This window comes from Balaenoptera physalus (assembly GCF_965194825.1).
Source record: "Balaenoptera physalus genome assembly, chromosome: 6".
Lineage (NCBI taxonomy): Eukaryota > Metazoa > Chordata > Mammalia > Artiodactyla > Balaenopteridae > Balaenoptera > Balaenoptera physalus.
In genome coordinates, this window is record NC_138885.1 from 82,064,514 (window position 1) to 82,076,839 (window position 12,326).

At 42.6% G+C, this 12,326-nt stretch overlaps 1 protein-coding gene across 7 annotated transcripts in view; it reads left to right on the forward strand.

Moving 5' to 3' along the window:
- Positions 1-12,326, forward strand: part of LOC309663364 (small membrane A-kinase anchor protein) — a 285,507-nt gene that overhangs the window by 243,353 nt on the left and 29,828 nt on the right. Inside the window, exons 1-2 of one of the 7 annotated variants that reach the window (XM_082467353.1) lie at positions 10,989-11,074; positions 11,156-11,369. The exons of 5 other annotated variants lie outside the window; for them this stretch is intronic. The gene's annotated coding sequence lies outside the window, so the exon portion shown is untranslated. Of the gene's footprint in view, positions 1-10,873; positions 11,075-11,155; positions 11,370-12,326 lie in introns of those variants that run through there. One more of the 7 variants, XM_082467356.1, reaches the window with a different exon arrangement.

The window sequence follows — 12,326 nt, forward strand, 5'->3', positions numbered from 1 at the left end:
AGTCTGTTAGACTAGGAAAGACTACATAATGTATTGAGCTAATCAAGACTGGGCTTACTGAGTTTGTGAGAGCTGATTTACTTTCACTTTATTCCTGGTTTATTCTGGTTAGTCCTGGAGTGTACCTCTTCAGCAGTTCCAACTCCCAAACTCCGTGAGGTGAATGAAAGAGTCTCAGCCTCTAGGCTGTTGCTTACAAATTGCAAAGGCATCAAAAATACCAGGCTCATTTCTCAGCATTTCTATTCAAATCAGGATCTTGGCTCCTTGAGGCTTGGCTGCCTTGATAGTTTTTGGATACTTTCAGTCTTGATTTTTTTTTTTTTATGTTCCATCCAAATTTTATAGTTGTTCTCACGGGGAGAGTTGGTATAATATAAACTAGCCTGCTATAACTGGAAGTGGAAGTATCTTGTTTTTATTTGCTCAAGAAGTATTTTTAGTGCCCACTGTATACCAGGTACTGTTATTCTAGGCACTGGTAGATAATGTTTAAGTACTATTAAAAGTTACTCTTTTCATGGATCTCATGTTCTAGAGAAGGCAGATAAAAACAAATAAGGTAATTTCAAGTAGTGATAAAGACTATGAAGGAAATAAACAGTGTGATGTATAAGAGAGTAGCTGGTTATAGAGAGAAGGCTGCCTTAAGATAGACTAGTCAAGAAAGTCTTCTCCAAAGAGGTGACATTTGAACTGAGACATGAAAGATGTGAAGGAGACAGCCAAGTGAAAAAGTAGGAAGAACAGAGGAAATGGAAGGTATGAAGGCCCTGAGGTGGAGAAAGAGACAAGTGTGGCTAGGACTTAGTGAGAGAGGGAACCAGTTGTATGGATAAGATTGAGGAGGAGATAGTCCAGGTAACAGGTAGTGAACTATATATAATGGGAGGAGGGGAAATACAAGTAGGAGAGCTGAAAATGACTCCTAAGTTTGATTTTAGCCACTAGTTACCATTTATTGAGTTGGAAAAGACCAGAGGAGGACCATATTTGGAGAACGGGTATCAAGAGTTCTGTTTTTGACATGTTAAATTTGAGGTGCCTGTTAGGCATCCAAAGCAGGACATGTAAATTTGGGAGTTACTGGCATAAGGATGATATTAAAGCAATGCAAATAGATAAGCTCCCTTGAAGAAATATTGCAGAGAAAGAAGAGAAGAGAATCTACAGCAGGCCCTGAGGGACAACAATATTTAGAGATTAATCAGAAGAGTAGGAGCAGCTAGAGACACAGGAAGGAAACCAGCATTACATAAGCTAAAAGTGTTTCAGGAAGAAGGGACTGGTCAGCTCTTATGAATGCACTAAAAATTAAGATACAGACTAAGAAATGTCCATTGATTTTGATGATACAGAAAACATTGGTGACTTTGACAGGAACAGGCATCTTAGAGTGGTGGGGGTAGAAGCTAGACTGGAGTATGGTGAAGAGCAAATGGGGACCTCCAGTTCTAGCAAAATGAGGACTGAACACCACTCATTACTCTCTAAACATGCAGACATGCTAAATTCAAATAACAAATTTAAATGTATAGTGGCCTCACAAAAAAGGAACAGAAATTCCCAGGTACCTCCCCAAAAAGAAGAAACTGAAAGCTAGAGTCGTATGCATAGAAGCTGACATCAAGAGGGGGGTGGGTATAAGTGCAGCAAGAAGGGCAGGGTTCATCACACCCAGAAATAGACCCTAAAGCCTAGCAGCTTAGGTTGTAATTCACTCACAGTGATAGGAGGGGTGTTCTTGGCCTTATGCATGGGAGGAAATGGGAGCTGAGATCCATGCCTAAAACTGGGATGATGCAATTGTCGTACAGATGCTCTATGGTACTTTACCCTAGGTAGAGTCACTCTTTTCCTGTCTCTTTATTTATATTAGACTTGTAGAGTCAATCTCAGTTCTTAGATCAGGCTGGTTAGGGATCTGGGATGTTGACTGAAAATTATGTGTGTTGAACTTCCTTGTACATAAAGACTGGGTAATCCTAGATCTGATAAAGTAGAAATGTCCCAGTAACTGAACTCTTTCTGGAACTGAGCTAAGCATTCTCCTGGGAAAGAATTTTAATTTAAATATCTGATGGCCCCCCAGTAACTGTTTTTAATTGGAAGCTAATCCCTTAAATCGAGATGGTCAGTTTAGCTCAATAGCAGGTAGTACATTAGGAGGACCTCTTGGAAGCCAATGAAATGGTTTAAAGCACCTATCTCCTTTGGTTTAGGTCATAGATTATCCATAAATTGCCTCTTGCACCAATAATTCTAATTCTCTATTACAACATGCAAATAAAATTTTTTTAAAAAGGTAAACAGTGAAACTCTCTACTGTCTAAAATATTTTACTGAAAGTCAATCAAGGCCTGAAAATGAAGCTAAAAGAGGTGGTAAAACTGTACTAGTAGCTAATTCCTAAACAAGGACCCCTTAACATGATCATGGTTTCTTAGAGGTATCCCAAAACTATTCTATTTAACTTTTCTTTTCAAAATGAAAATTGTTTTATTGGATTTTCTCTGATTCCAAATGTAATCAATGTTCATTGTAAAAAAGTTTAAAGTTCTAAAAACAAAAGCCCTTCTCTTCTTAAATTCCCAGTTCTTTCAGACTCAGCTAAAAACTTTGTCTTATTTTTACTGAGCAAACTGAGTGATTCAGTTTTTCCTCAATTCCACTCTATAAATATATAATTGGTGGATACTTTTTTTTTTCTTTTTTTTGCTCAAGCAAATTTCCTATTACTGGAAATACTTAAACTCAATGTACAGTGATTCCATTAAGCTTTAAGAGTTTCAGATCTTGGTAGTTGGTGGCAAGAATAACCACAGATAGACTAAGTTTATGAAGGGAAAAATAAGTCTTTGGGAAAAACAAAACATCTTTTATGAATGCTTTTTCATTCTCTCAGGCATTATGGTAAGTGCAACATGATTGGCTTGTGCTACTAGTCTCTACTTACTTGCTCAGAGTTGCCACATTAATCCTAAATCTATTCTATTCAAGGACAATTTTTATTATATCACTTTACAATTTAAGAACTTTCAGTGGCTGGCTGTTATTTGTCTAAACAAATCACCCTAGCTTGACATCAGTGGGCCCCATGCCTTACTAGCTATTTCTCAAAGATTCATTTTCTTCCTATTCATATGTGTTCCAGGCTCATTGCCATCCCTGTGGATATAGCATCAACTAAACACCCATCCTCTTCTTTCAACAATTAAAATTCTATGCTTGTCTCATGACCCTAGTCAAAACTCACCCACTTTTCACTGACCTCTTATGATTTACATTTTACAGTATATTCTGTCCTCTATCCACTGGTATGTATTTACCGGTTGGTTTGATTATAGCTATTCTTTAGTTATTTCATGACTATCTTATCTCTACAACTGACTTTATGTAGGTATTGCATGTGTGATATGAAACATAGAGTCCATGGAATAGATCCTTGCTCAGAAATATAGAGGCCATGGAAAATATAATTGTTCAGAATGCATCCTCTATCAACATATTCAAGCCAGATATTCTATGACCAAAAGTTCATCAGTTTTGGTAACAACCCATCTTCTTTCCAAATCTCAATACCTTAGTAATAGATACTACCCATCAGAGTTGAGGGATTAAGAGTTGGATAGGAGAACTGCTGTGTGGAACTATGGCCAGATTTAACAGGCCATTATGTGGACAACTGAGACATTGGAAAGCAATATAGAATAATAGAAGGAATACTGGCTTTGGACTTAGGCCTGGGTTCAAATTCAAGTTCTACCACATATTAACAGTTACCTTATCTTTTTTTTTTTTTTAATTTATTTATTATTTTTGGCTGTGTTGGGTCTTCGTTGCTGGGCACAGGCTTTCTCTAGTTGTGGCGAGTGGGGGCTACTCTCCATTGCGGTGCACGGGCTTCTCATTGCGATGGCTTCTCTTGTTGTGGAGCACGGGCTCTAGGCACGCGGGCTTCAGTAGTTGTGGCACATGGGCTCAGTAGTTGTGGCTCGCGGGCTCTAGAGCGCAGGCTCAGTAGTTGTGGCGCATGGGCTTAGTTGCTCCGCGGCATGTGGGATCTTCCCGGACCAGGGCTCGAACCCGTGTCCCCTGCATTGGCAGGCAGATTCTTAACCACCGTGCCACCATGGAAGCCCCAGTTACCTTATCTTATTGTGAGGATTAAATGAGATAGCATGTGGATGGCTATTGTGGGTCCCAGTGCATAGTAGGTGCTCAATAAATAGTAATTATCATTATTATCTCCAAGTTATAGTAGGTCTGCACTCCAACAAATGAGGTTAGCTGTTAAGTGAAGTATCACAAGCCATAAAATATCCCTTTGTAGATAGACAGTTTCTTATTTTGAATTAGCTGGAATTCTTTGAGTACCAATTTATACAGCATTTGGTGGTTGATTTGCTTTTAAGGAAGAATCTCTAAAAGATGCTAAACTGCCTCCTTAGCCAGGGACACAGCAGGGGTCTGTCTCTCTGTCCCTGTAGACGGCACAAACAGTAAGACATCAAAATAATGGCTCTAGTGCTGGATTGGATGAAGTCCAAAGGCCAAGTTCACATGTATTCATACTGCAGAACAACTCCTAAGATTATAGAATCTTGGCTTTGGAGGGATTTTCTTAGAGGATATGGAATTTTGCTATTTTTGTTAGAAATATCCATTATAACATTCCACATAGATCATGTAACTTCTGGTTTAAGGGGAAGCTCACTATTTCGCTAAGCAGTCCGTTCTGTTGTAAGCTGTAACCAATAGACAGTCCTTTCTTAATCAAATCCAAATATGCCTGCCATGACTTCTTCCTAGTGGTTCTAGTAATGTCCAGCAGAGCAATGTAGATTAAGTATAGCCCCTCATCCATTTGAATACCCCTTAGATATCTATTCTAATTCCCCTACCTTCTCCAGAATAAACATCCTACTGTCTTTATGTAGCTATGCCTGTTTTCAAGGTATATTTATCAAATATTTGACTTTAATTTTAAAATTATCAGCTAATAAACAAATATGTGAAAATCCAGAATTCCAGGGGAAACTGAACTATTTTAATCAAATTTGGACAGACTGGTTTTTTGTTGTTGTTGTTTTTTGTTTGTTTGTTTGTTTTAAAGATTTATTTATTTTTGGCTGCGTCAGGTCTTAGTTGCGGCATGCAGGATCTTTCATTGCGGCACCTGGGCTCTTTGTTGTGGTGCACGGGCTTCTCTCTAGTTGTGGCATGTGGGTTTTCTCTTCTCTAGTTGTGGCGGCATGCTCCAGGGCACGTGGGCTCTGTAGTTGTGGCACGTGGGTTCCAGAGCACATGGGCTCTGCAGTTTGTGGCACACGGGCTCTAGTTGAGGCATGTGAGCTCAGTAGTTGTGGCCCGCGGGCTTAGTTGTCCCGCGGCATGTGGGATCTTAGTTCCCTGACCAGGGATCGAACCCACATCCCCTGCATTGTAAGGCGGATTCTTTACCACTGCACCACGAGGGAAGTCCCCAACAGATTGTTTTTAACAAACCAGGGTATTGAGACAATAGAAGCTGATTCATATTGAAAGGCACATATGCCCTAAGTAAAAAAACAAAACATGCACTACAGTATGACATTTGAAATAATAGATTTTGGAGCAATGATTACTGCAGTATTTATCGGATTTTTAACAATGTCTTATATCTACACTTTCAAGAGAAGTTGGCCCTATCTTAATGTTAGAAATGGTTATCAAAATAACGGTAGGTAAAGAAGACTTACAGAAGCTTGGATTCATGGGTCTAAGCAGTAATGTTTTCTCTGTTTGAAATGGGATGAAATTATAGAAAGCACCAAAGCAGAGAAATAACATTCAATTCAACAAGATTTAATGCCTTCCATATGCCAGGTGCTAGAAATAAGTAGCACATAAAATACATAAAGTACATGGTTCCTGTCCTCATGATAGTCAGAATCTAGAGGGGAAAACAAATATAGATAACCATAAAAACAACAACAATAAAAAAAATAAGGTGCTCATTTATTTCCAACACATTTCTACCTCTTTGGGGACTGTTAAATCTACTTTTACAAGAGATGTATAGAGAATGTTGATGGTGATTTAAAGACTCCAAAATGCATTTAATTAAGTTTAGTGTAAAGATCTTCAGACAGATCTTGTATAGGTTACTCTGAAGCTTATTTACTGACAAATGCACATCAGTAAACTTGAAGGCCAAAACTCGGAACGCAGAAAAACCTTAAGGAAAAACAAGACAAGTGAGAAAAAGAAATAGACTTATGGCATGGTTGTCAACCTAAATAGTTGTTAATATAATGAACAGAATTGGATTATACAATACAAGGTAGGGAAATACCGTTCTGTAATACTCTAATGCTCGGCATTGTTAAACTCTTATTTGGAATGTTCCCTTAATTTGGGTTGCCAGACATATAATTGCATTTGGAGAACCAGATTAGGTATAGAAAAGCCTAGCAAATGTGAGTAAAGGAAATCTTATGAGAAAAAGTTAAATACACTTCTTTCCCTCAAGGAAAGAGAAGGTGCAAGGGGGTGATTTGACTGTCTTCCATACGAGGAAGATAATGTTAATCATTTCTCATTTCAGTGACGTAACGAGTAAGGTTAGAATGGCCTATAGTACAGCTGTGAACATTTATTTTGGGCATATGAACTTTCAAACATATCATGATATATATTAAAATATCAAAATAGGAAACTCTCATAGGTTTACATTTTTACCTGTTTGGCTGGTCGGGTAATCTGATGATTTGTTCCTTGATTCTGGGCAAATGTTAAACAAACAGAGGTCTTTCACAACAGTGTGATTAAGGTTTACAGCAAGATTGTGAAGGCTGCTCTGGCATAGAAACAACTGTGAGTAGTACAGAGGGTGCAGGAAAAGGTCCAGGATGACACCATTTTCGTATCTACAGCTAGTTCTTCATCAAGAAACATGTTGATATATCTTGGGCTACAGAAAGTGTTAAAGAATCAATATGCCATTTCTGCTGCTGAATTTTTAAGGCTTTGCATCCTAAAACCCTAGTCTAGGGTGTGACATGAAAACGTGTTTGTCACCTACTCAGAGGAGATATCTGGGTCTCTCGGCGTAATCTAGATAAAGTCTTAGCACATACAAGATAAGTTCACTGTTTTGGAGAAACCATTTTAGCCTGAACATATAAAAAATAGCACATAAAACCTGGATCAGTGAAAAATATATGTAGGAAATAGCTCTCCTTCCCAGTAAACACTAAAAGTGTTTTGTTTTGTTTTGTTTTCCTATAGTAGACAGGAGAGAAATATTGAGCTGGATTGCCAAATAGTAAAGTTGCAATTAGTAGAATTAAATCAAACCACCCCATACGCTTCCCCTTGGAAAGAAATCCCATTTCCACTCACAACCACCTAAAACTGTCACTAATAGTAGTAGACCACTGTATGAGAAAAAAGGAGGTAGAATTTCAAATTTTATATGTGGAAAACAAAATTATTAATTTCTTTATCGTAACAGAGCTTTATCATTATGAAAGTCAAAATGTTAAAATGAGTTTTCTCATAGAGCATACCCATGTGCTATTCTATCAGGGTTCATGCCCCATAATGGTATATCATAATGATATATTTTTTCTATCTCCTCAGTCGTTTTTCTATTCTTTATAAATTTTTTCCGTGACTTTCATAACTCTCTTACATACATGCATGCTCTTGCCTCTGTGTGAACACTCCCAGATTCTTCCATCCACCTATCCTGTCCTCATCACTTCACTATCAGAAAACAGATGGCATTTGACTGATATGCTAGGAAGAGCCCTAGTGGCAGAGAGGTGAGTCCCAGGGCCCAGATCGCTTCTGACGGAGTCTCATCATTTCACTACTTAGAGTTCTTTTCAAGAGGAGGTTGCCTCCACCTGGCTGGCATGCCCTCCATGCTTCTCCCGGAGGTGTGTGCTTTGACTGGTCCTCCTGAAGCAGAAATGGAAGTTTGAGGTTCTCAGTGTTTAAGTAGAAAAACCAGTGGAGGGGGTCAGCTACCTACCTCTCTCTGACCTGTCTGGAGTGGAAGTGGAAGTTTTAGGGCGCTGGGAGTGGAAATGGGATTTCTTTAGGAGGGAAAGTGTATGGGGCGGGGGATGCCTGGATTTAATCCTATTAATTGCAGGTTTACTATTGGCATGCAGTCCTTAATCCAACTCAGTATACCTCTTCCCTGTCAACAGCATGGGCTGTGGTGTCAGATCACTTGTGTTCAAATTCTAGTATTTTCTCATCTCTGTTTTTATTACTTTTATTTTCCATGCTCTTCTGGTAGAAAGAAAATACATTAAACACTGCTATCGCGCAGGCACCCTCACCTTAACCACGTTCGAGTTAGGGCCTCTTCAGGGTCCTTCCTCCTCTCTCTCACTTTGCTCTCCAGCTTTTTAAAAGTTGTATTCTGCACACTTTCAAAACCCTACAGTCGGTCTCTGCCACCATCGGCTTGAGGAGCTCTGTGTACCCACCTCCTCCGCTCTTGCTGCAGCCAGGGTGAGAGGGTAATAGGAGGGCAGAAATGATGGGGCCCTGACTCCCAGCTCCTGGCTGGGTGCCTGAGAGGAAAGCCAGGATTTTTGGGCTCCGGCAGCAGAGGGCGCCACGTCTCCCCGCGGCATCTTCCCTCGGGGCTTAACAGGCGGTACCATCTTGACCGGAAGCACGGCCTAGAGTCCTGAGGAGAGGCCAAGGCCCCGGTCACCTTTTGATGTCCTAAGGCTGGAAGCAGGCCGTCTCTCGGAGGAGCTTGGAGAAGCATCTTCTGTGGCCAAGTTCATCCGAAGTGCCTGGTAAGCCCACCCGGCCGCCCAGGAGCCCCAGCGAAGCCTTGCCTTTCGCGGCGCAGCCTGTGAGCACCGCCCCAGACCCGGGGTCCTAGTGAGGGACCGGCCCGGGAAGACCCGCAGAGAGAGGAGAGGGCTGCTCCTGGGTTTTTCTCCGTCTTGGCCAGACCCGGGATGGTGGAGGGAGGGCCTGGCCTGAGTCTGGCCGACGCGGGGAACTAATACTTGGTAAAGATGATACAGCGTATCTCTGAACTGTGTGAGACACAGGAATGTACGTGTTCACAAGTTCTTTCTTTTCTGGTGGACGCCAGAGACTCGTTCTTCGCCCTTTACTGCTCTGGTAACTGGGAAGTAAAAGTACAAATTTTTAAGTTTCTCTTTTCTCACCTTGAGCTCATCATAGACTGACACTGATGTCTCAGTGTGGAACCCAGAGGTCTCATGGATCATTGCCGTACTAGGTTGGTAAAAGCTTAAAGTGCGAAGGGAGAGGGAAAGCAGTGATGCCTTCAGTGAAGAATTAGGCCTAACGGTGGAACCTTGCATTTGATCATAATTATTTAGCATGATATGCCTGAAATATATAGAACTAAATACTTGTTTATCTTAGCATAGTCAACTGGAGTACATTAGAAATTGATACTGATCAGACAAAACAGTTCATATAAGTATATTCACATTCTATGATTGTCAGAATGTGCCTACTCCAATCCATTAATATTATCATGAAGCAAAATGACATTTCTGAGCTACTGTCTGTACATAAAAGTTGCCTTAGTTAATTTAAGCATAGTAATAAATAGGAATGTTTGGTTCATTTAAAGTCTAAAAATATCTGAACTAGATTTTGTATAATTTATGCTTCTCAATCCCTCTGCAATCTAGGCATATTCTTTACTATGCCTTTAGAGAGCTAACCCTCATGTTAGTCTACAGACTGTGAGCTGTGTAGGTTCCAGTCTGTCTTTTTCGCATTTAGTGTTGCCACTGGGCTCTGGGCTTCAGTGTCCTCACTTGTAGTGTAAAGGAGTCAGCTGAAGTTATCACCAAGGTCTCTTCAAGCGTGAATTTTGCATGACTAATCCATAGAACACAACTAAAATAATGGTTCTTTTGTAGTTCTCTTGGGGCTTTTACTATTGCTAGGAATCATGCTGGAAAGATACAGGCATCACATGGAATGCAAAAGGAAACGCAACTGAATAATGGCCATGTTTTGAGATAGAGACTTCAGTGCCAAAAAAAAGCGAGAAAAGGATGTTTTGTTAGTGGTGTTTTAAGGAGAAACATGCTTGGAAAATGTCCTTCAGTATTTCTGGATAGAGAAGTACCAAATGAACGTGTCCTTTTAAAATTACATCAAGCGCTTTTGCTCTGCATACTCAAGGTGCAAGCTAGTTAGGAAGGGCAGAGCCCCTGACCTACGCCTGAACCGCGTGGAGTTTGAGGTCAAAGCGGGTTTGGCTGCTAAGCCTGGACCTGGGCGCCGGAACCCCTAGATGGGAAGGCCTCGGTGAGGCTGCCGCGAGTTCACCTGCACATGGGCTCCGCGCGGGGGCCACGAGCACCGGTTCTCCCCAGGGCAGGCCCCCGCCCAGACACCAGCCCCTCCTCTCACCTGGGCAGAGCCCAGGACGGTTAGCAGCCCAGGGGGCTCCGTCAGGGGCCAGGGAAGTGAAGTGACTTGCTCGCTTATGTTTTCTTCGAAATTCGGGGGTCTAATTCCGGCCGGGCTGGGGAATGACCGCAGTCTGGGTAGTATATTTAGGGTGGGTGTGAGGGCGGTGGCCGGACCCAGCAGCTTCACGGGCCAGCTCCGCCCCTGCCCGGGACCGGCGCTTGCGGACGTGACCGTGGCTGCCCCCGCCGCCCGTTACTCGAGTGCGGCCCGCGGAGGGCGCGCCCTGGAGCCGAGCGCCCTCGACCGCCACCTGCGGCGCCGGTCGGCCGGGTGCGGGGCGCGAACCTGCCAGGAGCGCGCGGCGGGCGTGGCGGCGGGAGGAGGAGCCCGGAGCGCGGCCGAAGGACACCCCGTCCTCCAAATGCTGCCACTTGACTGAGCCGGCCGCTGGCGAGAAGGCGGCGCCGCTGCCCTTGCAGCGGGACCGCACTCCGCTTTGGCCCGGGCCTCAGCTCGCCACCCGCCCAGACGCCGACCCGCCGCGGGGCAGCGCCGGCCCGGGAGCTGCAGGAGCGCCGGATGCCTGCTCGGTCCCCGCCGCCGTCCAGACGCCCGAGGGGCGCGCAGCTGCCCGCCGACGTGTCGAGTAAGTGAACACCTGGGAGGTGGGCGACCCGTGTGTGTCCGTAGGTCTCTGCTCGTCAGTTTTGCCTTTTTTGGTTTTCAGTGGCAGAAACCTGAGTTACAGGAGGCTTTGATTAAACCATACCTTTCTCGGCCAGCTGCCTCGGCTACAGCCTCGTGCCTCCGGCTCCTAATTAAAGAACTTAGCCCCCGCTCCTTCCACCTTGTTCTGAGCCCTCAAATTCAAGGTTTTGCTTTATGAGTTGCAGTTTCATCTTCCACTCGATCCTTCCTGCCTGAAGAGTAAAGATTTTCAAGTAAAAGATTTGCCTATGAACACTTAATTTGTATGCCAAGCTGTCAAGCTTGTGCTCTGAAAGGCATGTCAGGAGCAAAGTGTGAGCTCCTTTTTTGAGCGTTGGGAGCCTGAATCTCGAGGTGAATTATGATGCACATGGGAAATAAAGCAGAGTTGACGGTAAGATCCTTCAGCTGTTAGCGAAGGGATCTGAGAAGCAGAGCAGAACAATCGGAGTTCGTTTCTCTTATGTTTCCCGTCTGCCCCCTCCCCATCCTTTATGGAAATAGGTTAGCAAAAATTATAAACTAGTAAACGTTCTCATCAAAGACCCCATCGTTTTAGGATCTGGTATTTATGGTATTTATCTTAGGGAACATTTTAGTTAAGAATTCAGAGGAATAAGGAGTCTACTTTGATTATGACAAAGTATAAATCACATCAAGATCAACAGTTGAATATACCTTTAATTTTTGGACGAGGCTGTTTTCAAGTATCTGATACAGGTACCATGTATATAGATGGGAAATAACATTAACATTTAGGTATTCTGCCTGATGTCTTCAGCAGAATGGTCTGTTAAAACAGTAACTTCAGTTTTTAACTTCTTTGTTTTGCCATCAAACGAAAATTACTTACGAGGCCCACAGTCTTATAACAAAAGGGTACTTTAAAATCACAGACCAACCTCCAATCTATTTTAACATTCCCTCTGTTGCACTCCCGACAGACCAGCCACACTTTGAGGGAGCACTTCAGTGACAGGGAGCTCACTGCATTGTGAGGCATCCCTCCTTTCTGTTATTGTTAGCAAGGCCTTGTTTACACTGAACTGACAACTGCTTCCTTGGACCTGTTTCTCATTAATCCTACTTTTGCCAGTAGCCCTCCAACTTGTGAAATTATGTGTAGAACTTTTCAGCAGAGAAGATCTAAAACTTTCATCCATCTGAAAGAGTCTATGACCAAAAAACTG